Below are 27,223 nucleotides of genomic sequence, written 5' to 3'. Positions count from 1 at the left end.
GGCAAATGGTTGACAGAGAATGGAGAACCATCCCTCAGGACACCATCCGCACTCTTATTGACTCTGTACCTCGACGTGTTTCTGCGTGCATCGCCGCTCGCGGTGGTCCTACATCCTACTGAGTCGATGCCGTGCGCATTGTGTAACCTGCATATCGGTTTGAAATAAACATCAATTATTCGTCCGTGCCGTCTCTGTTTTTTCCCCAACTTTCATCCCTTTCGAACCACTCCTTCTTGGTGTTGCATTTGCTCTGTCAGTCAGTGTATTTAACTCATATTGTTTTGTAGTTATATGTGTTTCACCCACAAGTCATCCACAAGTACTTGAAGCTTTCAGAAGAACAAATTTAGCTAAGCACAGCAAAGATAAGCCAAGATAGTGGAGACAATGAAAGACAATGAATGAATGTAAAGGTTTCCACTCTTTGCAACCATGGAATAGAGTGACAGCTCTATGGCTGACCACTTTTATTCCCCAGGAATTAATTTGGAACTCATCTTTGGTGTAGTCCCATGTCCCTTCCCAGAAATAGAAATCATGTTCTAATGTTTTTGACTTGCGGAAAATAGAGCACAATTTCTTCTGGGTGAAACGAGTGGGTAATTGCCGCCTCGGTTGGGCAGCCTTAAGAGGTTTAAAAGAACAAATTTGCCAGCCATTATATAATTTACTCTTGCCGATTTCAGGCCTTTGATATATAACAGATATTTAAATTTGAAATTGTAGATTGACAGTATTTGAAATAGAAAATGGTTTTTATGTACGAAAATTTCGTAAAAATGTGTGGTCATAATCTTACTCTTACTAAAACCTCACCTTTCTCTTTCTTCCTTCTGATGTGAATATCTACAGTTCTGAGATGATTCCACTTCAGTATTTGATTACTCATTGTAAACCAGTAAAATCTGAAATAAGAAAGGATATATAATTATTGGTTGCAACGAAGTATGAAGTCAATATCAACTATAATAATTTAGAGAACATTGGCACTTTATCTGAGCATAACAATAATTCAGCTATCATGAATTAAACTTCTGATTATGTCTTCGTAAGTATTATTTAGAAGTCATAGTTCATATTTCTCTGAAGCTAGAAATCGTTAGGCAACTTAACGAGAGAGGATGACAGGTAATATTGAAAACATTGAACATACATTTTCACGAAAGGTGTATGTTTTAAAAACAAATTTTCAACATTCATGTCTGAAAAAAAAATTATTAATGGGTTACTGAATCTAAAATTCGAGGTCTTGTTGAATCCACGTCCGTTGTTTGGTAAAATATTATTTCATTCAGTATGCAGAACAATTTTGAGAGGCACTCTGATACGTAGAATATTCAAGATGGCTGCAATTCTTACGTATTCAACTGCCGTGCTTCGATCCGTGTAAAATGAGCCAGTGAAGTCCAGTGTTCAGTTTACATTTTGGGTGTTTAGTAATAATTTCTTGAGAAAATTTACATAATACTCATTTGACTGATATGAAATTTTAAATTAGACTTTTCAGGATAATGGAGTGTCCAAGAAAGTAAAAGAAAATGAAGGGTTCAGAACAATCGATTTGTCATTTCTGAGTGAAGGAATTAGGTCAGCTTGTCAGTGCAAAACTTGATGGAAGGGAAGTTTGAATACACTCCAGTGTGTGGGGAAAAGGGGGGATACATTCAGCTTCTTGCACTTCATTTGTTGATCCTCTTCTTCTGTCTTGTTCTTCCAAGTGTTACCATTTTTATTGATGACTATGCACGGGATTTTAATGATACTGGATACTCACTTTCTCCAATAGGCAGTGTAGATTACATTGGAAGTTCGTTTTGGCATGTCTATTATCTTGGTCACTGAAGTCTTATAACTTTTTGGAGTAAAAATGAATAATAACTTTTAAGTCCGACTCGTTGGCTGAACGGTCAGCGTACTGGCCTTCGGTTCAGAGGGTCCCGGGTTCGATTCCCGGCCGGGTCGGGGATTTTAACCTTAATTGGTTAATTCCAATGACACGGGGGCTGGGTGTATGTGTTGTCTTCATCATCATTTCATTCTCATCACGACGCGCAGGTCGCCTACGGGAGTCAACTCGAAAGACCTGCACCTGGCGAGCCGAACATTTCTACGGACACTCCCGGCACTAAAAGCCATACGCCATTTCATTTCATAACTTTTAAAATTCATCCAATTAAAACATTAGGAAATTTCCCCAGCTAATGAGGGTTCTGTTACCATAGACCATGTATTCAAGTCCTCCAAGTGATACTTCTCTGGATTTAAGAGAATATACCTGAGTCTTGCGGTAAAAAGATTAGTAAGTCAATAAAAAAATATCAGAAATTATCACCGACCAATTTTGAAACAGTGTGCAAAACTCATTGTTTTCCTCAAATACAATAAAAGTTATGCCATGTTCAAAATTGCAGCGTTATTCAAACTTTATCTCTCCTTACGCGTATACTATCAGGAAAGATCAAATAATATGCTACGTCATGAAATAAATATGTCAAATTCTGCATTAGGGAAGTGTCGATGAATTTATGTTTTCATTAAACTTAATAGGTTTTGGGATAACGAGGTTATCAGCCCCGTACATTAGGTGCGTGTGAAGTATGTCTGATATCCTTTGCCAGTCTGGTTTCTATCCTGATGATAATATTAATTGGAATAAAACTTGAATTAAAAGCCTCCCCTGGGAAGAATGGAGTGTCCGCTCCCGGATCTTAAGATCTCGAATTCAAACGTGTGATCAAATTTCATTCGGCGTTATTATTATTATTATTATTATTATTATTATTATTATTATTATTACTAGCGAATGTACCCGTGCTTCGCTACGGTATTCTGCATTGTATACGAATATCGAAGTAAACACAGTACATGCAGTAAATAAGATTGTTTTAAAATTGCATGTCTCTTAGCGTTATCCGAGAAAGAGCATGGGAAGGTCCCTATACGTTGTTTCCAAAGTAAAGTGTTTGTTACGGATTTGTGATATAACGGCAGGCTCACTTGCCTACTGCCATTCACAATCGAGTTGGGAAGTTTACATTATAATTGCGGGCCCCATTGCATACTGCGCGGACACAGTCGATTTGGGGAGTTTTCGTTAAAGTGGCAGCCCCCCTTTCCTACTTCCAGACATATTAGAGTTGAGGGTTTTTATTATAATGGCAGGCAATTACCCTACTATCACTCGAAATTGAGTTGTGCAGTTAACATTATAATGTCAGGCCCATTTTCCTACTGCCAGCCGGCTTACTGCCAGTCACACCAAGCTGGTGAGTTTCCATCAAAACAGCAGGCCACTATGCCTAATGCCAGTCACATATTAGATGAGGACATTTGTTTATAATGGCGGTCACCCTTGCCTACTGCCAAACACAATCGGGTAGGGGAGTTTTAAACACAACTGCATGCCCCCTTGCCTTCTTGTCCAAACTTTCGTGAAGAGTTTGATGATTCTGTATTTCATATAAGCAATTGAAAGTATGAATTATGCATGTGAAAAGTCCAAATTTACTTAACATCGATTAATAGAGAAATATCAAACGTAAAGGGGATACAGATAGGCAAAAAGTCATACGACCAAGGTTGTAGATCATTCCAAATTGAACGGGGATTGTGCAATTCGTTATGTGACAGGACTTTTCGAAGGTCTGCACCATAATTAAAATTGCCTGCATATTTCGATATTCTCGGGGATAAAAAGTGAAAAATTTAATGATCTTGGAAGTTTTCACTCCGTTACAGGCTAAAACGTATAATTTTGTCAAATTTCAATTATCTTTTTTCTTCTGGCAGATTATGCCGCAATCTGGATTTTGGGCGAGGAGAGTAAAAATTAGGACTTTCAGGAAACTAAACCAAAAATTATGCAGATGGTCATAATTACCCCTTAAACGGAAAGCTGTACGAAAATTTCGCCAAAATAGTCAATGTGGAGGCACACAGTCGTTACGATTTGATTTATATAGATAAGGAATCTGCTCCGTGTACATCTTTTGGGCTATGTCTGCTGGACTTAACCTGAAAAACTGACCATTCATGATATCTCCCTTATTAATCCTCCTGACGAAAAAATGCACATGAAAAAAAAGTTTTACAGGTGGAATTCCATCACGTTTGGTCGATTTCCAGTCAGGTTGGTATATATTGTGGAAGAGTAAAATCACCATTTCGGTTCCCTATAAACCGCCAGTCCATTCCGGAACATGAAATGTTATTGACCTTTAAAACCTACCTTTGGACAGGTGGATACTAATATAAATTTTGGTTCGAATATCTTCATTAGTTTTGAAGTTGTAAGGAATACGCTTTACACGCACCCGCTCGTGAGTTAAGTCCGATGGAACTTGTACCGAAAAACGGTCCGTTAATGATATCTCCCTTATTAATCCTCGTATCGAAATGATGCACATGAGAAAAAAGTTTTAGAAATTAATTTCTACCAAGGCAGGTAGATTTAAATGAACGTTGGTTGTGTATATTTTGTGGAAGTGCAAAATCACTGTTTCGGTTTCGTATAAACCCCCAGTCAGTTCAGGGATTTAGAAACAATATTTGCCCTAAAACCTATCAAGGAAAGGTGTATTCCAAATATGAGTCTTGGTGGAAATACATCCAGTAGTTTCTAGCACTCGCGAACATACGGCGTGATTAAGGCAGAAAATAATACAGTTAAGAAAGTTGATTATAACCGAGGACAGCCGGGTAACGACAAATATGTAAATGCCAAGTGAATGTATTGGAAAATCAAATGCCCCTCAATAAATTATGCTGGTGTGAGTTATGGATATAATAAAGCGGTAACAGAGGAGACATTTAGGTGCAGTAATTCTTAGGTAAACAAATAAGATGATGACTAATGGAGCTATTATTAATCTATTCGAGCGCGGTTATAACCTCTAACGATATTCCGACAATATCCCGCAGATAGGCCGATTGACGCCTCTCTTGCCTTCTACCCAAGGAACAACCACGAATTTAAACGCAGGGTGAGGAAAATGGCAATACTTTACTTCCCTGCTGGCATGCAGTCAGAGACGTTGCCATGGTAACCTGTAGGTTCGCTGTCGGTCTGTCAGCCACTCAATGCAGAGCATGGTACCAGCAGAAAATTCTAAATTTCTCCGTCATGTGAAGAGTAAGGTAAATTATTAACATAACGAAAGTTGTTTATAACGAAGAGGCGTTTCACGTACGGTAAACGGAGTTTTCAGAAAATCAATAGTATAAGAGAAAATGGAGGAAAACGGTTCTGGTTTTCTTATAAACCCCCCGTCTGTTCAAAGATTTTAAAATGATATGCATATCGAAACCTTTCCCGGGATGAGTATACTCTAAATATGAAGTTTGGTTGAGATCTCTCCAGCCGTTTCAACGTGATGGTGGAACAGACAAACAGACAGACAGACAGACAGACACGAAAAGTAAAAACCACCGATTCGGTCTTGAGTTGACCTAAAACGGATAAATATCTGAAAAATTGGAAAAACAAAAGAAATTACATACAGCGGACCCCCTACAATTTTATTTGTATAGATCTCGGGAGTTGTCCCAATTTTAAGATCGTATGCCGTTCCTGAGGCCAACCGATTGTGGAGGATTGTATTGAACAACTAGCGAATGTACCCGTGCTTCGCTACGGTATTCTACTACTGGAGAGAGTAATATACAATAGAATCTCAGCCAAAATCCTAGAGCACATACCACTTGAACAATCTGGCTTCAGACCAAGCCGCAGCTGTACCGACCAGGTGTTAGCCCTAACCACCCATATTGAGAGGGGATTTCAAGATCGAAAGAAGACCGTAGCAGTGTTCGTAGATCTGTCATCAGCATATGACACAGTCTGGCGAAAAGGAATGATCCTCAAATTCCTGAAGTTAATCCCTTGTAAGACGCTTGCCACCCTGCTGAATAATATGTTGGCTAATAGAATGATTGAAGTACACCTACATGGCAACATAAGTAAAACTTACAAACTGAGTGACGGATTACCACAGGGATCGGTATTGGCCCCATTACTCTTCAACGTATATACAGCAGATCTACCTTCAACTAATGCTAGGAAGTTTATATACGCTGACGACATCTGTTTGGCAGCCCAGTCTAGTGATTTTGCTGGAGCAGAAACCACATTCACTAAAGATCTCTGCAGAATTGATAATTATTTTAAAACCTGGCGACTGAAACCAAACATAACAAAAACAGAGGTCAGCTGCTTTCATTTGAGCAACAGACAAGCTAATTATGCCCCTCAGGTTCAATTCAGAGGTCATATACTGAAGTTCAATCCTCATCCAAAATATCTAGGCGTTACCTTGGATCGATCTTTGACTTACAGCGAACATGTACGCAAAACATCTGCCAAGATCAAAACCCGCAATAACATCCTGCACAAACTCACAGGAACAAGCTGGGGCCCATCTGCATCCACCCTCCGAACTACAGCACTTGCGTTAGTATACCCAGTAGCCGAATACTGCTGCCCAGTATGGCTCAACAGTGCCCATACAAAGATGATAGACACTCAGTTAAACGATACAATGAGGGCTATATCAGGAACCATCTAATCCACACCTTTGGAGTGGTTACCAGTTCTTTCAAATATTCCACCTTCTCATCTCCGAAGACAAATGGCACTGAAGAAAGAATGGGTTAAATGCTGTGACAATCCTCTTCTACCAATACATCAAGACTGCCTACGTGAAGATCTCAGGCTGAAATCTAGGAAACCTTCTTGGTTACTAGGAAAGAGGCTAGTCCAAGATGAATTTCATACTAACACTGCCTGGCGCTATGGGTGGGCAGCTTCAAACCCTGACAGATTAGGTCTAATTTCGGATCCAGTTATGCAACCTCCTGGTTTCAACTTACCCAGAAAAATCTGGTCATCACTTAATCGGATCAGAACTCAACATGGCAGATGCAACTTCTGGAAACACAAGTGGAAGATTACCAGCGATCCTTATTGTGACTGCTCTGATGTGCTTCAGACCGTTCAACATATCGTCACAGAGTGCCCACTCCGAAGATTCAGTGGGACAATAAAGGATATCCACGAGGCCAGTGATGAAGCTGTGAGTTGGCTAACAAAACTGGACATTCAGCTTTAGCAGCAATGCAGATATTGATGAGCTCAAATGTATAAATATAGTTAATAACCAAATTGTAACAATGTATCCTCATGCCATACGAAATAATAATAATAGAAGTAAATAGTGTGCATGCAGTAAATAAGATTGTTTTAAAATTGCATGTCTCTTAGCGTTATCCGAGAAAGAGCATGGGGAGGTCCCCGTACGTTGTTTACAATGTAAAGTGTTTGTTATGGATTTGTGATATAACGGCAGGCTCACCTGCCTACTGCCATTCACAATCGAGTTGGGAAGTTTACATTATAATTGCAGGCCCCATTGCCTACTACGCGGACAAAATCGATTTGGGGAGTTTTCGTTAAAATGGCAACCCCCCTTTCCTACCTCCAGACAGATTACAGTTTTTATTATAATGGCAGGCAATTGCCCTACTATCACTCAAAATTGAGTTTTGCAGTTATCATTATAATGACAGGCTCATTTTCCTACTTCCAGCCAGCTTACTGCCAGTCACACCAAGTTAGTGAGTTTCCATTAAAATAGCAGGCCACTATGCCTAATGCCAGTCACATTTTAGATGAGGACGTTTCTTTATAATGACGGGCACCCTTGCCTACTGCCAAACACAATCGGGTAGGGGAGTTTTAAAGAAAACTGCATGCTCACTTGCCTTCTGCAAGTCAAATCGAGAAGTGAACTATTCATTACAATTGTACACCTTCCTTACTAATGACAGTTACACAGGAGTTGGAGAAGGAACCCTTTCATACTGCCAGTCAAAGTCGGTGTGGGGAGTACTGATTACAATAGCAGACCCACCCTTTCTCGATCGCTACAAATCGACATCAGTGAATATATATAGATCGACATACGAAAGTATATGCGTGTTTACAATATTGAAGACCTTCATTTACAGATTAATTGCTACTAAACGTACGTCATATCGACAAAGGATTATACCATAAGACACGCCGGATTTAGTGGCCTAAATGGCTGGTCCTATGATATGTCATCTATTCTTGGGTAAGATTGAGTTAGAAACGTGGAACAGGGTAACGTTTTTGTAAGATTATCTCACATTACATTACTTTTCGGATAATTATGTGACAGCTACATACATAGCATTTGGCTCACATATGGCTACTGGGTGGGCCAATTTTCGTGAAGAGTTTGATGATTCTGTATTTGATATAAGTAATCGAAAGCATGAATTATGCATGTGAAAATTCCAAATTGACTTAACCTCGATTAATAGAGAAAATGAAACGTAAAAGGGATACAGGTACGGCAAAAGTCATAAGACCAAGGTTGTAGATCATTCCAAATTGAACGGAGATTGTGCAATCTGTTATGTGATAGGAATTTCCGAAGGTCTGCACCATCAATAAAATTGCCTGCATATTTCGATATTCTTCGGGGATAAAAAGTGAAAAATTTAATTATCTTGGATGTTTTCCGTTCGTTACAGGCTAAAACGTATAATTTTGTCAAATTTCAATTATCTTCTTTTTATTCTGGCAGATTATGCCGCAATCTGGATTTTGGGCGAGGCGGGTAAAAATTAGGCCTTTCAGGAAACTAAACAAAAAATTATGCAGATGGTCATTATTAACCCTTAAACGGAAAGCTGTACGAAAATTTCGCCAAAATAGTCAGTGTAGAGGCACACAGTCGTTACGATTTGATTTATATAGATAAGGAATCTGCTCCATGTAAAACACCTTTTTGGCTATGTCCGCTGGACTTAACCTGCAAAACTGGTCACTCATGATATCTCCCTTATTAATCCTCCTGACGAAAAAATGCACATGAAAAAAAAAGGTTTAGAGGTGGAATTCCATCACGTTTGGTCGATTTCCAGTCAGGTTGGTATATATTGTGGAAGAGTAAAATCACCATTTCGGTTCCCTATAAACCCCCAGTCCATTCCGGAACATGAAATGTTATTTACGTTTAAAACCTACCTTGGACAGGTCGATGCTAAATATAAATTTTTTTCGAATGTCTTCAGTAGTTTTGAAGTTGTAAGGAATACGCTTTACACGCACCCGCTCGTGAGTTAAGTCCGATGGGACTTGTACAGAAAAACGGTCCGTTAATGATATCTCCCTTATTAATCCTCGTATCGAAATGATGCACATGAGAAAAAAGTTTTAGAAATTAATTTCTACCAAGGCAGGTAGATTTAAATGAACGTTGGTTGTGTATATTTTGTGGAAGTGCAAAATCACTGTTTCGGTTTCGTATAAACCCCCAGTCAGTTCAGGGATTTAGAAACAATATTTGCCCTAAAACCTATCAAGGAAAGGTGTATTCCAAATATGAGTCTTGGTGGAAATACATCCAGTAGTTTGTAGCACTCGCGTACATACGGCGTAATTAAGGAAGAAAATAATACAGTTAAGAAAGTTGAAAGTAATAGAAAATGGATTATAACTGAGGACAGCCGGATAACGACAAATATGTAAATGCCAAGTGAATGTATTGGAAAATCAAATGCCCCTCAATAAATTATGCTAGTGTGAGTTATGGATATAATAAAGCGGTAACAGAGGAGAAATTTAGGTCCAGTGATTCCTAGGTAAACAAATAATAAGAAGATGACTAATGGTGTTATTATTTAATCTATTCGAGGGCGGTTATAACATCCAACGATATTCCGCCAATATCCCGCAGATAATCCGATTGACGCCTCTCTTGCCTTCTACCCAAGGAACAACCACGAATTTAAAAGCATGATGAGGAAAATGGCAATACGTTACTTCCCCGCTGGCATGCAGTCAGAGACGTTGCCATGGAAACCTGTAGGTTCGTTGTCGGTCTGTCGGTCACTCAATGCAGAGCATGATACCAGCGGAAAATTGAAAATTTCTCCGTCATGTGAAGAGTAAGGTAAATTATGAACAAAACGAAAGTTGTTTATAATGAAGAGACGTTTCACGTACTTTAAACGAAGTTTACAGAAAATCAATAGTAATAGTATTCAAAGATTTTAAAATGATATACATATTGAAACCTTCCCCGGTATTATTATACTCTAAATATGAAGTTTGGTTGAGATCTACTCAGCCGTTTCGACGTGATCGTGGAAAAACCATTCTGGTTTACCTATAAATCCCCCGTCTATTCAAAGATTTTCGAATAATATGCATATCAAAACCTTCCCTGGGATGAGTATACTCTAAATATGAAGTTTGGTTGAGATCTATCCAGCCCTTTCGACGTGATGGTGGAAAAACCATTCTGGATTTCCTATCAACCCCCCGTGTATTCAAGGATTTTAAAATGATATGCATATCGAAACCTTTCCCGGGATGAGTAAACTCTAAATATGAAGTTTGGTTGAGATCTATCGAGCCGTTTCGACGTGATGGTGGAACAGACAAACAGACAGACAAACAAACAGACAATCAGACAAACAGACACGAAACGTAAAAACCACCGATTCGGTCTTGAGTTGACCTAAAACGGATAAATATTTGAAAAATTGGCAAAACAAAAGGAATTACAGACAGCGGACCCCCTACAATTTTATTTATATAGATTATTATTATTATTATTATTATTATTATTATTATTATTATTATTATTATTATTATTACTAGCGAATGTACCCGTGCTTCGCTACGGTATTCTACATTGTATTCGAATATCGAAGTAAATAGTGTACATGCAGTATATAAGATTGTTTTAAAATTGCATGCCTCTTAGCGTTATCCGAGAAAGAGCATGGGGAGGTCCCCGTACGTTGTTTCCAATGTAAAGTGTTTGTTACGGATTTGTGATATAACGGCAGGCTCACTTGCCTACTGGCATTCACAATCAAGTTGGGAAGTTTACATTATAATTGCAGGCCCCATTGCCTACTACGCGGACAGAATCGATTTGGGGAGTTTTCTTTAAAATGGCAGCCCCCCTTTCCTACTTCCAGACAGATTACAGTTGAGGAGTTTCTATTATAATGGTAGGCAATTACCCTACTATCACTCGAAATTGAGTTTTGCAGTTATCATTATAATGACAGGCCCCTTTTCCTACTGCCAGCCAGCGTACTGCCAGTCACACCAAGTTGGTGAGTTTCCATCAAAATAGCAGGCCACTATGCCTAATGCCAGTCACATTTTAGATGAGGACATTTCTTTATAATGGAGGGCACCCTTGCCTACTGCCAAACACAATCGGGTAGGGGAGTTTTAAACAAAACTGCATGCTCACTTACCTTCTGCAAGTCAAATCGAGAAGGGAACTATTCATTACAATTGTAGGCCTTCCTTACTAATGACAGTTACACAGGAGTTGGAGAAGGAACCCTTTCCTACTGCCAGTCAAAGTCGGTGTGGGGAGTACTGATTACAATAGCAGACCCACCCTTTCTCGATCGCTAAAAATCGACATCAGTGAATATATATAGATCGACATACGAAAGTATATGCGTGTTTACAATATTGAAGACCTTCATTTACAGATTAACTGCTACTAAACGTACGTCATATCGACAAAGAATTATACCATAAGACACGCCGGATTTAGTGGCCTAAATGGCTGGTCCTATGATATGTCATCTATTCTTGGGTCAGATTGAGTTAGAAACCTGGAACAGGGTAAAGGTTTTGTAAGATTATCTCACATTACATTACTTTTCGGATAATAATGTGACAGCTACATACGTAGCATTTAGCTCACATATGGCTACTGGGTGGGCCAATTTTCGTGAAGAGTTTGATGATTCTGTATTTCATATAAGTAATTGAAAGTATGAATTATGCATGTGAAAATTCCAAATTGACTTAACATCGATTAATAGAGAAAAATGAAACGTAAAAGGGATACAGATACGGCAAAAAGTCATAAGACCAGGGTTGTAGATCATTCCAAATTGAACGGAGATTGTGCAATCCGTTATATGATAGGAATTTCCGAAGGTCTGCACCATCATTAAAATTGCCTGCATATTTCGATATTCTTCGGGGATAAAAAATGAAAAATTTAATGATATAGGATTTTTCATTCGTTACAGGCTAAAACGTATAATTTTGTCAAATTTCAATTATCTTCTTATTCTTCTGGCAGATTATGCCACAATGTGGATTTTGGGCGAGGCGGGTAAAAATTAGGACTTTCAGGAAACTAAACCAAAAATTATGGAGATGGTTATTATTACCCCTTAAACGGAAAGCTGTACGAAAATTTCGCCAAAATAGTCAATGTAGAGGCACACAGTCGTTACGAATTGATTTATATAGATAAGGAATCTGCTCCATCTAAAACACCTTTTGGGCTATGTCCGCTGGACTTAACCTGCAAAAGTGACCATTCATGATATCTCCCTTATTAATCCTCCTGACGAAAAAATGCACATGAAGAAAAAAGGTTTAGAGGTGGAATTCCATCAGGTTTGGTCGATTTCCAGTCAGGTTGGTCTTGTTCTGTATATATTGTGGAAGAGTAAAATCACCATTTTGGTTCCCTATAAACCGCCAGTCCATTCCGGAACATGAAATGTTATTTACGTTTAAAACCTACCTTTGGACAAGTGGATGCTAAATATAAATTTTGGTTCGAATGTCTTCAGTAGTTTTCAAGTTGTAAGGAATACGCTTTACACGCACCCGCTCGTGAGTCAAGTCCGATGGGACTTGTACAGAAAAACGGTCCGTTAATGATATCTCCCTTATTAATCCTCGTATCGAAATGATGCACATGAGAGAAAAGGTTTAGAAATTAATTTCTACCAAGGTAGGTAGACTTCCATAAAGTTTGGTTGTGTATATTTTTTGGAAGTGCAAAATCACTGTTTCGGTTTCGTATAAACCCCCAGTCAGTTCAGGGATTTAGAAACAATATTTGCCCTAAAACCTATCAAGGACAGGTGTATTCTAAATACGAATCTTGGTGGAAATGCATCCAGTAGTTTCTAGCACTCACGTACATACGGCGTAATTAAGGAAGAAAATAATACAGTTAAGAATGTTGAAACTAATAGAAAATGGATTATAACTGAGGACAGCCGGATAACGACAAATATGTAAATGCCAAGTGAATGTATTGGAAAATCAAATGCCCCTAAATAAATTATGCTAGTGTGAGTTATGGATATAATAAAGCGGTAACAGAGGAGAAATTTAGGTCCAGTGATTCTTATTTAAACAAATAATGAGAAGATGACTAATGGTGTTATTACTTAATCTATTCGAGGGCGGTTATAACCTCCAACGATATTCTGCCAGTATCCCGCAGATGAGCCGATTGACGCCTCTCTTGCCATCTACCCAAGGAACAACCACGAATTTAAAAGCATGATGAGGAAAATGGCAATACGTTACTTCCCTACTGGCATGCAGTCAGAGACGTTGCCATGGTAACCTGTAGGTTCGTTGTCGGTCTGTCGGTCACTAAATGCAGAGCATGATACCAGCAGAAAATTGTAAATTTCTCCGTCATGTGAAGAGTAAGGTAAATTATGAGCATAACGAAAGTTGTTTATAATGAAGAGACGTTTCACGTACGGTAAACGAAGTTTACAGAAAATCAATAGTATAAGAGAAAATGGAGGATAACCACTGTGGTTTTCCTATAAACACCCCGTCTATTCAAAGATTTTAAAATTATATGTATATCGGAACCTTTCCAGGGATGAGTATACTCTAAATACGAAGTTTGGTTGAGATCTATCCAGCCGTTTCGACGTGATGGTGGAAAAACCATTCTGATTTTCCTATAAACCCCCCGTCTATTCAAATATTTTAAAATGATATGCATATGGAAAACTTCCCCGCGATGAGTATACTCAAAATATGAAGTTTGGTTGAGATCTATCCAGCCGTTTCGACGTGATGGTGGAAAAACCATTTGGTTTTCCTATAAACCCCCCGTCTATTCAAGGATTTCAAAATGATATGCATATCAAAACCTTCCCCGGGATGAGTATACCCTAAATATGAAGTTTGGTTGAGATCTATCCAGCCGTTTCGACGTGATGGTGGAACAGACAAACAGACAGACAAACAGAAACAATTTTATTTATATAGATTATTATTATTATTATTATTATTATTATTATTATTATTATTATTATTATTATTATTATTATTATTATTATTATTATTATTATTATTATTATTATTATTATTATTATTATTACTATTATTATTATTGCTACAGGTTTAACGCCAGGTTTTAGGCTGCAATGGTATAGGAAACGGATAGGTGACAACGATTGTGACCAAAATTTATGGGCCGGCCAATTATTTGGAATGAATATGGAAAACTCCGGAAAACCATCTTCAGGGCTGATAACTGTTGAGTTCGAACCTGTCATCTCTCGAATGTCCGGCTCCATGGCTAAATGGTTAGCGTGCTGTCCTTTCGTCAGAGGGTCCCGGGTTCGATTCCCTGCAGGGTCGGGAATTTTAACCATCATTGGTTAATTTCCCTGGCACGGGGGCTGGATGTATGTGTTGTCTTCATCATCATTTCATCCTCATCAAGACGCGCAAGGTCGTATACGGGTGTCAAATGAAAAGACGTACACCTGGCGAGCCGAACCCGTCCTGGGATCTCCCGGCACTAAAAGCCATACACCATTTATTTTATCTCTCGAATGTAAGCTTATTGTTACACGGCCCATAACACTCGTTATCTGAAGCAAGCAAGTCTGTATTTTACGTGTCGGTTTATGATCATGGTAACTGAACCGAACCATCAGTTTTACATGGTCTCCGAACCGCAAGGACATATTTTTCATTTCCAAAATCCCATGAGCACGTGAGAGCCGCGGCCGCCATGGTGAGAAGCCACTGACAATGATACGCGGTATTGTATGTATGTATGCATGTCTATCCACTTGGTGCCATTTCTTGATACGGGTCGAGGATGAGGTGAGATTAAAAAAATTGTCTGGCATGGTTTTACGGCCGGATGCCCTTTCTGTCGTCATTCTCAGTAGGAACTAATGAAGGTGAATTGAATTATGGTGAATAGGAACAGTCCCGGCATTTGCCTGGAAGTGAAAATGGGAAACTAGAGAAAACCATTCTTAGGACTGCCGGCAGTGGGTTCAAACCCACTCGTCTCCCGAATACGTATTTTGACTCTATAGTCGTAGGGCTTTTACATGCCTGGCCAGTCCACTGGTTACTGTGATAGTCGATATTATTATTATTATTATTATTATTATTATTATTATTATTATTATTATTATTATTATTATTATTATTATTATTATTATTATCATTAATCCTCAAGTATAGTATTTCCTCACGACTTTGCTTGGAGCTATATACACCAACGCAGTTGTGAACTGTTGCCGAGTATATACCCAACAGGTTCACGGAAGCGTTAAGTCATAAACGTCATGTTTATACCCTTGCGTTTGTTGCTTTAACAATAACATTCATCCATCAGTCATTTTGGTCGTAAAATAATGCAACTGAAGTACAGTAGACTTTTACGATTCTGTAATCGGTACAATAGCTTATGGGCCACAGGTTAGGAACTCTCTTATTCTCTCCTGACACCTCTTTTAGGCTCGCTACAGCCAATTCACAAGTTTCACTCCATCCGAAACACGAACCATAAAGAAGTATTTATAAAGGCCATTGAGTTTAGTGTTTGTATAAGTTAAACCCGCCTCCCTTTGCTCAATACGTATTTTGTAGCCCTTTGGGGTTAGCGAAGTGAAGTGGATAGCTTTTTAAACGTGCAGCGGACCCATGCCAGTTTACTCCCTCAGTTCTTCTCTGCCTGCAAGAACATTGCTGCAAGGAGAATATCAAGGCATAAATACGGACTGTTGAATGGTAATGTGTGAGCTTGGAGTGCAGTTCAAGGGACTGTCATAATAAACATCCTTCGATACAGAATAACAATCGGTGCACCTGGGCCACAGACTTATGTACCGTGAATGTTTCTGCAAAGCGATGCCAAGTAATGTATTTATTTATTTATTTATTTATTTATTTATTTATTTATTTATTTATTTATTTATTTATTTATTTATTTATTTATTTATTTATTTATTTGTTTACTTATTTATTTATTTAAGAAGCAAACGATACAGCTACACTGAGCAAATTTCACTTGTACTGTCAACAGACTAATTAAGAAATGAAACCTGCCATGATAAAACATAATAAGCATGAAAATGAAAACCTACAACCTGTTTTCCAATCATTGACCGGGTCAGGGATGTAATGAATGAAACATAGCGTCGTTGCCGGGGAAAACCTCCTATGTGTTAGTATTTTTGGTGACATACTGACCCGAAGCACAAACATTATGAAGAGCGAGAATGCCTTGACATTATTCTCACAATATTGCACCTTAGATGACAGAACATTACCGACCAAAGTTCTGAGCTAAAAATTTTCACATACGAGGTTTTGTCCCGGCAGCGACGATATATAGGCTGTTATTACAATGGGGTCGCCACTCCCAAGGTGATTTATTGATGAGTGATAAATGTTATGAACTGATAATGGAGATTATTGCTGGAATGAAAGATGACAGGGAAAACCGGAGTACCCGGAGAAAAACCTGTCCCGCCTCCGCTTTGTGCAGCACAAATCTCAAATGGAGTCACCGAAATTTGAACTACGGTATCCAGCGGTGAGAGGCCGACGCGCTGCCGTCTGAGCCACGGAGGCTCTCATAATAAGCATAACAAACGATAAAAGTATCAGGTACACAGCCTACTAATAACAACTGTCCAAATCGAAAACCATGACAATGTCCATGTTCATAGCCAAGTCGTCGTGCGTCAAGATGGCGGTGTAACCACTTCACATCCATTTATCAGTAAGAGACTACCTACACCCCTCTCGAATTTGTTTTTATTTGATGTTATACCAATCTGTTGTCTCCTATTAATAGTGTTAAAGAAAGTTGGGAGGCGGATTAGGAAAGATCATTGAAGTATTGAGTGCTGAGTGTGTGGTATGTGGAGACGGTCTTTGGTTCTGGTGGAGCGGGAAGGAACACGGAGAGAGAAGAAGAGTAAGCGGTAAGCTTTCAGCTCACATATTTAAATTATCAGAACATAAATATGGAAAATATTTTTTTTAAACCTTCAGTATGGAACCATAATTAATTTCGCCCATTGCGAATATAATATCAACAAGAATTGAAAGTATTCAAGCTCTTCGGATTTTAAGTCGGGAAATAAACCAGCGTTTCCCTCCAGTCTGGAAGCGGGCTCATTAATTGGATACCGCACCTCTTCAAGACGCTGACGGCCAGTGCACCGGTTATGGTTCCCTATTGGAAACTCGATATTTTCATAGAAGACAAAGGTAGGCATTTATAGCAAGTAGAGGTAGATGTCTCCCCAAGTCCAGTTTCAGGACATGCGCTTCAAAGGAGAATTCCAGTGGTATCTCACGGCGCGGCGCACTATTCACCAGGGACTTCGAAATCCGTATCATACCAACTTTTGAGCCCACAGCCAAACTGAGCCAAAACCCTGGTCATTTCGATATTGAAGTAGCATAAAGTGCTTGAATTACTTCCAATTATTATTTTCTAAAATATCCAATACCTATTTCTAATTTTACTCCCTCCTTAACATAACGATAGAAAGAAACTCTTTCATTGAATACCTCCTCAGAATAATTTGAGAATAATTCTTCTCTTACGAATCCGAGTAAAGCAGGATTCTGTTAGACATGTTTACAAAATTAAAAACTGGTTCGATAGAAGGCAGTTAAGGTTTAGGAAGGGTTATTCCACTGAAGCTCAACTTGTAGGATTCCTGCATGACATAGCAGATATCTTGGATTCAGGAGGTAAAATGAACTGTATCGCTATTGACCTATCTAAGGCATTTGATAGGGTATATCATGGGAGTACTGGCAAAAATTAGTGCAATTGGACTAGACAAAACCGTGACTGAAGAGGGGCTATATTTCTAGAAAATAGAACTCAGAGAATTACACAGTAGGCGAAGCTTTATCTGACAATGTAATAATTAACAGGGAATTCCTCAGGGCAGCATTATTGGACCTCTTTCTTATATATATATAAATGATATGAGTAAAGAAGTGGAATCAGACATAAAGCTTTTTGGGGACGATGTTATTCTGTATAAAGTAATAAATAGTACAGATCTCTGCACATGGTTATGAGGGTGTTTAGAGGTCGTAGTAAGGATGTAAAGGAAAGGGCATATAAGTCTCTGGTAAGACCCGAACTAGAGTATGGTTCCAGTGTATGGGACCCTCACCAGGATTACTTGATTCAAGAAGTGGAAAAATTCAAAGAAAATCAGCTCGATTTGTTCTGTATGATTTCCGACAAAAGAGTAGCGGTACAAAAAGTGTTGCAAAGTTTGGTCTGGGAAGACTTGGGAGAAAGGACACGAGCTGTTCGACTAAGTGGTATGTTCCGAGCTGTCAGTGGAGAGATGACGTGGAATGACATCAGTAAGCGAATACGTTTGAATGGTGTCTTTAAAATTAGGAAGATCAAAATATGAAGGTAAGGCTGGAGTTTAAGGGGACTAATTGGGGCAAATATCCGTTTATAGGAAGGGGAGTTTGGGATTGGAATAACTTACCAAGGTAGATGTTCAATAAATTTCCAATTTATTTTCTATCATTTAAGAAAGGGCTAGGAAAACAACAGATAGGGAAGCTGCCACCTAGGCGACTGCCCTAAATGCAGATCAGTAGTGATTGATTGTAAAAGTTCCATATTCATTCCTGTTAACACGATGCTGGCAGAATACAGAAATACTAAGCATATGGGATATTAGGAAGTTTTGAAGTTGACAGTCCTGCAGATTAGTAAATCTTTTAAATAAAGGAGGACGTTGAACACTAAATATACTGAAGTGGAAGTATGTGACAAACAGCGGGAAGGAATGTAAAACAATAAAGAACCTAGTGGTACCAGGAAGAAGCGAAGTGAGCTAATAAAGTTGGTATATCCATATGGAATCGTATTATACAGTCGAACCTCGATATCTCGAACCTACATTACTCGAATTTTCAGTATCTCGAAATAACTTAAATTTCCCGGCCCTTTGTCCTATTCTTCACGTGTATTTATTTATCCATTGCTCGATATTTGGTTACAAGAATTTCTTGATTTCTCGAAGCAAACATTTCCTCCTTTGAAGCAAAAAATACTCTGTAACTCGAATTGTGTACAACATTAACTGTGCAATACGGAATTTGTGGTTTGGGAGGAACAGTTAACAAGTAAAGTGATGTTGGGAGCTAATATGATGGGAAGTATGTGACAAACAGCCAGAAGGATTGTAAAACATTAAAGAACCTAATGGGAACTTCTAGTGATCGGAAAATCGGTGAAGCCTCGTTATTTCTCGATTGCGAATTAATTAACGGTTACGTACGAAAGCAACACCAGAAGTCGCGGATGACAAGCTCCATTTACGAATCTCGGCTGCGTGGTATTGACGAGAAGTTTCAACGTGAAGGGAGGAAAGTTTAAAAGCAACAAACAGAAGAGACTAAGGAATTTCTTCCAAAGGTGTTAACGGAGGTATGTTTCTTGCTTCAGTACTGAATGTACTGCATCCTGTCTTCTAGCAAGTTACTTTAATAATGGTTATAATTAAAGTGATGCCGTAAAATAGAGTTTGTTTGTAAATTTTTACTGTTAGAAATTAGAAATAATGTATTCAGTATAAGGCCCGTAGATACATATGATTCAATTATGTGCTACATATGCTCAAAAACGGTATTCTATAAATATAGAAATTTCAATAACTCGAAATAAAATTTAGCTCCCGACGTGATTGGAGATATCGAAGTTCTACTGTATGTATATATACACCATGTGATCATATGTATTCGGACACCTGGCTGAACATGACGTACACGCTCGTGGGGCCCTCCATCGGTAATGCTGGAATTCAATATGGTGTTGGCCCACCCTTAGCCTTGATGCCAGCTTCCACTCTCGCAGGCATACGTTCAATTAGGTGCTGGAATGTTGCTTGAGGAATGGCAGCCCATTCTTCACGGAGCGCTGTACTGAGGAAAGGTAGCGATGTCGGTCGGTGAGGACTGGCACGAAGTCGGCGTTCCAAAACATCCCAAAGGTGTTCTATAGGATTCAGGTTGGGACTCTGTGCAGGCCAGTCCATGGCAAGGATGTTATTGTCGTGTAACCACTCCGCCACAGGCCGTGCATTATGAACAGGTGCTCGATCGTGTTGAAAGATGCAATCACCATCCCCGAAGTGCTCTTCAACAGTGGGAAGCAAGAAGGTGCTTAAAACATAAATGTACGCCTGTGATGTGATAGTGCCACGCAAAACAACAAGGGGTGCAAGGCCCCTCCATGAAAACAACGACCACACCATTACACCACCGCTTCTGAATTTTACTGTTGGCACTACACACGCTGGCAGATGACGTTCACCGGGCATTCGCCATACCCACACCCTGCCATCGGATCGCCACATTGTGTACCGTGATTCGTCACTCCACACAACGTTTTTCGCTGTTCAATCGTCCAATGTTTACGCTCCTTACACCAAGCGAGTTTGGCATTGACCTGCGTGATGTGTGGCTTTTGGGCGGCCGCTCGTCCATGAAGTCCAAGTTTTCTCACCTCCTGCCGAACTGTCATAGTACTTGGAGTTGATCCTGATGCAGTTTGGAATTACTGTGTGATGGTCTGGAGAGATGCCTGCCTATTACACTATACGACCCTCTTCAAATGTCGGCGGCCTCTGTCAGTTAACAGTCGAGGTCGGTCTGTACGCTTTCGTGCTGTACGTGTCCCTTCACGTTTCCACTTCACTATCACATCAGAAACAGTGGACCTAGGGATGTTTAGGAGTGTGGAAATCTCGCCTACAGACTTCTGACACAAGTATCAATTGTCAATTTTGTTGTGTTCATTTTCCTATGCCCACGTGTAAAGGATAATGAACCTTACAGTACCGTACTGTAGGAATGTACGTTTGCATTACGTATTTACGCACTACTAGTGCACAATGCATGTAACTTAAGGTTAATTTTCGTTTAATCGTAGACATAGGAAAACGAACACAATGGACATTGTTCTGATGGACTGCGTATCCATATGTGGCTGGGAGGCGTGACCATTCTTAAGGAGAATAATGGATAGGAAGAGTATTGTGGGATACAACGTTTTTACCGGTAAAGCGACTATATCAAACATGAGAAAGAAAACATTAATTTGTATGCGATTTAATTAATGAAAAATTATTTGTAGGCCTAATGGTTATTTACAACAGTTAATGTAGAATGTTGTTACCGTATAACGTAGACCTACAGTACACAGTATTGTGTAACGGTTCAAATCCCGTTACAAGATGATATCTGTATTTTATTATTGTATGATTTTATCTGTATTATTATTATTATTATTATTATTATTATTATTATTATTATTATTATGTTAGTATTATTATTATGTTATCTGTGATATTGTTACTATTATTGTAATTATCAGTTTTATTCAATTCGATTTTGCAATGCCTGTTGCTTGCAAGATTGTACTTAGATGTATGCATATATACGTATGTGTAGAATAACACTCAATACCTGTACAGTGAGAATTGTTGTATATATCAGAGATTGGATGTGACGTTGATACATTGTGCAAGATTGGTGGCGATTCTGCCAAGTCATTGCTAAGTCATGGCTACGTCATCGTGAGCTTTTAGAATATGCGCTCAGAGAGTCGGCCGCCCCGGTCTATTTCACCACTGTATGTAATACCTGTCGCGTAGGTGGGAGTATGTCATTGTTATTTCTGGAGATTACGTAGCTGTGTCAACCAACGTCTATATAAGGTGGGTGCATATTTTAGCGTCAGTCATTAGTTAGACGGATGCAGTACAGTGAAGAAGTCTACTAGATCAAGAGGCCTTAGTTGGTCAGTCAACGAGTGTGAACGAGAGATGGTGAAGACTTAGTGAGCCATTAATTATTGGTCATTGAGAGAGTGAGACCAAAAGGTTGGTCGCTCACTCAGTTGAAGACACGGACGCAAGGGCTTACCATGGAGTCAGAGAGGGCAACCCTGGACCTGCCAAGAGGTAATACCATATTGACTTACAAAGAAGTCAGATGATATGGAGAAGAAGCAGTCACAAGGATATATCACCAAGTTAGGCGTGACACATCTACAGTAAACACCAGATCAAAGGAATACGTCGTAATTACACTCAAAGTGTTGAAGGTACAGTCAAGTGAATCAGTGAGGGAAATATTTCGTGTAAATTGTTAAATGTCCGGTCAAGAAGAATTCAAATTCATGCCTAGTTTCTTTCAGTTGCAATGTCATAATTTCATATTCTCATCTGTTTTATCGCAACAAGACTCACTATTTTTTGATATATTATTTAAAGAATATATATTGTTCTATCAAATGAATTCATAGTTTTATTTCAATGGAAGTAAAATATCTTAACCTCAAAATTAATGGGGAAACCGAACGCCAATCTCCTTTTCCCAGAACTTATATGGTATGTTGTCAAAAGTAAGCTTATTACCCCACACCCTAGAGATAGTCAAGAGTCTCATTCTATTATTGCTGCACTGAGTGGCAGCTGGCGCCCTTCAAATAACGTATGTGTAAATAAGCAGGTAACAAGTAAGTGTGAGTACAAGGTCCGACGAGTGTGTATTTTATTTAATGAATATTAATTTTCAGATTTTCCATTTTAAATGCAGATTTATATATGTTTCAAAAGTTAGTCAGCGAGTTAGGAAAGTTACAATTTGGCTCCGCAACGTGGTGCACGAAGAAATTCAGAATTTGGTCTGAATGACAGCATATCATAGGTTCATTTGGGAAGAGTGTGCACATTTAAGCCAGCGGAAGTATTACCGGTAAATGTCAGGAGTGTAATTTGTGATATATATTTGTATTTTGGGGATATGTCAAGGGATTTGAAGAGGGAAATTAATTTGAGATCGCGTACTATCACTAGTGAACCAAAGATGGACAAGGAAGACAATAACAAGTCATGTGACGACGAGGTAATTGCTTCTGCGGACATCCAAGGTGATATTCAGAGTAGGGAGCAGGTGAATACGATGGAAGCTTCTGTGGTAATTCAGGAAAGTGCAGAAATTGAGAAGCATACTAAAACCCAAAAGGAAATCGCGGGGGGAATGAACCAAGATTTCATAAATTTGATGATGGCCAAATTTACCGAGATCAGTAATGAAATTAAGAAACTGAGTGAAGATAGGATTAAACACATGAAAGAATTAATTGAAAATAATAATAAAGAAATGGAAGAAATGTTTCGTAGTAGTATCGAAAATAGGAATAAACAGATGGAAGAAGTGATTGGTAGCTGTAGTAAGATGGAGAAAAAGATTGATACTAGTAATGAAAATAATAAGAAAGAGATGAAAGAATTAATTAGTAGTAATGAAAATAATAATAATAATGAAGAGATGGAAAAAATGATTAGTAGTAGTATCGAAAATAGGAATAAACAGATGGAAGAAGTGATTGGCAGCTGTAGTAAGATGGAGAAAAAGATTGATACTAGTAATGAAAATAATAAGAAAGAGATGAAAGAATTAATTAGTAGTAATGAAAATAATAATAATAATGAAGAGATGGAAGAAATGATTAGTGGTAGTATCGAAAATAGCAATAAACAGATGGAAGAAATTAGTAACTCTCTATGTAGAAAACTGGATAAAATGATTAGTAGGAATAACGAAAGTATTCGTAAAATGGATCAAATAATTAGTAGTAATAATGAAAACTGTAAGAGACATATTGATACTAGAAATAAACAAGTAGAAGAAATAATTGATAGTAGGAGCAGTGCAATCATTGGTAATATAGATACTAAGGTATTAGAAATAAATGATCATGAATCTAAGTCAGAATATAAGTTAGAAAGTAAGACAAATGAAGAGTGCGTAGAAATGGGAGGCGAAATGAAGTTGAATCGGAGCAATATTCATATTCAGACCGAGCAAGTCAAAGAAATATGTACAGATGAGATCGTACTGTTAAGTAATAAAATTTCTAGTAATCGGGACGAAATTTATGAGGTAGTCGAGGAAAGATTGGACAAGATTTGCAATACAGTTGGGGAAGATACGAGGGAACATATTAGTAGAAATGAGCAAGTTGAAAGCAAACTTGTGGAGGTCACTGAACTACGGAACGAACAGGAAACGCTATCACAGCAGGTAAGAGAAAGAGAGGAAGAATTGAAGGCAGAAGTGAGAATAGTGGAAGAGAATGCTGAGAGAGCAGCGGAAGAAGAAGAAGAAGTTGTGAACTGCCAGGGAGTGATACGGCAGGAATTTGAATTTGCAAGTGAGTCGGCGGGTGAGGTGATAGCGAGTGGTTTGTTCAGTAGGGATCGTGATTTAACTGGGTTTTCTGGAGAGCAGTTCAGTTCTATAGAATTTGTAAAAGTAGTTGAGAAAAGATTTTCTAGTAAGTTGAGGAATAATAATACTGAATGGGAATACGTACTGGAAATCTTGTCGAATGTTTTTATCGGTGAAAGTAGAATATGGTTTCGAGTATACTGGAATAATATGTCTAATTTAGGAGAGTTTAAAGTGTTCATTGACAGGCTTTGGGAAGAATGTTTACAGGGGCGAGAGAGAGAGCGCATGATGTCTGGTAAAAGTAGTATAGTAGAGAGAGGGGGAAAAATGTTAGCCATGTATCAGAGAAGAGGTAGTGATCATGATCCGCAGAGGATTAATAGTTGTGTTGATGGTGATAGTGGTCGGAAGAGTAATCAGAGAGAATTGGAAGATGGGAGGCGTATGAATTTGAGTTGTGAGAGAGAGTATCAGAGGAGTAATCAGAGAGAATCGGAAGATGGGAGGCGTATGGAATTAAGTTGTGAGAGAGAGGGTCAGAGGAATAACCAGAGAGAATCGGAAGATGGGAGGCGTATGTATTTGAGTTATGAGAGAGAGAGTCAGAAGAGTAATCAGAGAGAGTCGGAAGATGGGAGGCGTACGGGTTTGAGTTATCACAGAGACTATGATAGTCTTAATATGAAGGTTATCAAGGTGTCGTTATCGAGCCAGAGTATTTCAGATTCACAGGGAATCGGATAAATTAAGTGTACAGTTCGAAGGTAGAAGATGAACTGGTATTTAGTATAAGTAGTTATGAAGTGAAAGCAGATTTAAGAGTAGTGTGATTGTGACCCAAGTAGTGTTAAGTGAGATATTTAAGTAATGACGTAGTCATAGGTAATGAATTAATCGTAGTAGTAAGACGTAGGAAGTGATCTGTTAAAGTGATGTAAGTACTTGTGATACCGAGAATATGATGTAAGTAGTGAGGTCGTAACTCCGATGATGAAAATTGTGATATGAAGAAGGTAAGTGAAGGTACTATTAGATATTATAACAGCCGTTGGGTAAGTCACAGTGAGTAAATAAATAAGATAGCGGTACCAGTCAATTGAAGATAATTGTAAGTTTTAGCCACGCCTTGTTGTACCAGATCTTGTGTATCCAGTGATTTTAGGAGCTGACTTGGTTGCAAATCATGGAAGTAGAGTAGACTTTGACGTAGGTAGTGTGTGTTTGTTCTATGAGGAAACTAGCAAAGAAGTACGTGTTAATTATGATGGTCTGAGGTAAGTGTGTTAGTGACGTGTGTTCTTTAAAGATATATGAGAGGTAAGTTAAGGTGTTCCTAGTGAGAGGAAATGTGTTGTTGAAGTGTGTCAGGTGACTATAACGACCAGGATCTGAGGGATCGTCGGTATGAGGCAGTGACGTGAGGTAATTTGAGTGAATTACAGGAGGAGTAATTGTGTTCGATGTTAGGTAAGCATCGAGAGGTATTTAGTGGTAAGTGAGGAAGAACACGTATATGAACATAAATTTGTAGTACATGACCATTCATCGTTTGTGGGAGGTAAGTACCCCATTCAACTTTAAAATGCTAGTGACGTCTAAGAACAAATAAACATTATGCTGGATTACGGAATAATTGAACCATCTTGTAGCCATAGTATTGATTCTTTAATTATTGTTGCCAAGGAGGATGTGATTTATTGAGAGATGTAAGTTAATAAGGGATGAATTCAATTTGAGTGACAAGGTGCTACTTAGAGTTCCATTCCCATCATCTGCAGAGGCGGGAAATATGTCTAAATTCTTTCTTTTGTATCAGGGGTATTTCACTATTGTGAGCCGTATCGGGAAGTGTGCATATTCCTTAAAAGATCAGGAAGGGAAGATTGTCGGTACTTACAACATTAAGAACTTAAAGAAGTATTTCACGTGAGATTTGTTGAAATAAGAGTAAGATGATTAAATTTTGTGAGAAACTGGCAAAATAAAACTAACATATATGAATTTGCGTGTAAACCAAGTGTCGTATTGGTGTATTGGAAGAATAAGTGCTACATTGTCATGTTGTGTGTGACAGAAAAACGGAGAACAGGACATTGGACAGTTATCTGCGATAACAATATGCGAGAAAAGTTCTCATATAAGTGAATTTTCACAAAATGTTTTGATATGTTAAGAAAAGAAAGAAGAATGTAGTATAATCAAGTAAAATTATTTGTATGTGTTTAATCAAGTGCTATATACTCTTGTGATTTGTATGAGAGAAAAAGAGAATGGGGCACTGAACAGTTATGTACGATGGCAATGTGCGAGAAAAATTCTCATATGTGTGATATTTTATAAAATGTATGGATGTTGAAAAAGAAAATTATTGTTGTATACTCATTTAAAGTGTTTATCTGTGTCGGTGTTATATATATAATTTTGTTCATAAATCAATAGATTCTTTGTTCTTCGATTTATTTATGAGGGAGGCGAATTGTAGCGGTTCAAATCCCGTTACAAGATGATATCTGTATTTGATTATTGTATGATTTTATCTGTATTATTATTATTATTATTATTATTATGTTAGTATTATTATTATGTTATCTGAGATATTGTTACTATTATTGTAATTATCAGTTTTATTCAATTCGATTTTGCAATGCCTGTTGCTTTCAAGATTGTACTTAGATGTATGCATATATACGTATGTGTAGAATAACACTCAATACCTGTACAGTGAGAATTGTTGTATATATCAGAGATTGGATCTGACGTTGATACATTGTGCAAGATTGGTGGCGATTCTGCCAAGTCATTGCTAAGTCATGGCTA

The 27,223-nt window shown here is 38.3% G+C and overlaps 1 long non-coding RNA gene across 1 annotated transcript in view; it reads right to left on the bottom strand.

Moving 5' to 3' along the window:
- Positions 1–818: 818 nt before the first annotated feature.
- LOC137498364 (uncharacterized) overlaps positions 819–27,223 on the bottom strand; it is a 911,326-nt gene continuing 884,921 nt past the window's right edge. Inside the window, exon 4 of the long non-coding RNA XR_011017760.1 lies at positions 819–908. This is a non-coding gene — a long non-coding RNA (uncharacterized lncRNA). The remainder of the gene's footprint in view (positions 909–27,223) is intronic.

Source organism: Anabrus simplex, chromosome 1, assembly GCF_040414725.1.
Source record: "Anabrus simplex isolate iqAnaSimp1 chromosome 1, ASM4041472v1, whole genome shotgun sequence".
Classification (NCBI taxonomy): domain Eukaryota; kingdom Metazoa; phylum Arthropoda; class Insecta; order Orthoptera; family Tettigoniidae; genus Anabrus; species Anabrus simplex.
Note: the sequence above shows the minus strand (reverse complement) of the source record. Positions and strands in the feature narration are given on the sequence as shown.